A 206-nucleotide genomic window follows, 5' to 3' on the forward strand; every position below is an offset into this window, starting at 1 on the left:
AAAAAGTCACTGAAACATCTGTATTTGTTAAATACTATAGTTAGTGTTATTAAAGAATCCAGTGGTGAAAACAATGTGCTTGAAGTATTAGCTTACGTTGAAGAACATGAAGATACTAAAAGAACAAATAAAAAGGCGCTCAACCGAACGCTGGACTGCTCCACGGTTGAACCCTAATAAATAAATATTTTTAAATAATAATAAAA

Source organism: Halyomorpha halys, unplaced genomic scaffold (genome assembly GCF_000696795.3).
Source record: "Halyomorpha halys isolate HHAL.00 unplaced genomic scaffold, Hhal_1.1 Scaffold159.1, whole genome shotgun sequence".
NCBI classification, from domain to species: domain Eukaryota; kingdom Metazoa; phylum Arthropoda; class Insecta; order Hemiptera; family Pentatomidae; genus Halyomorpha; species Halyomorpha halys.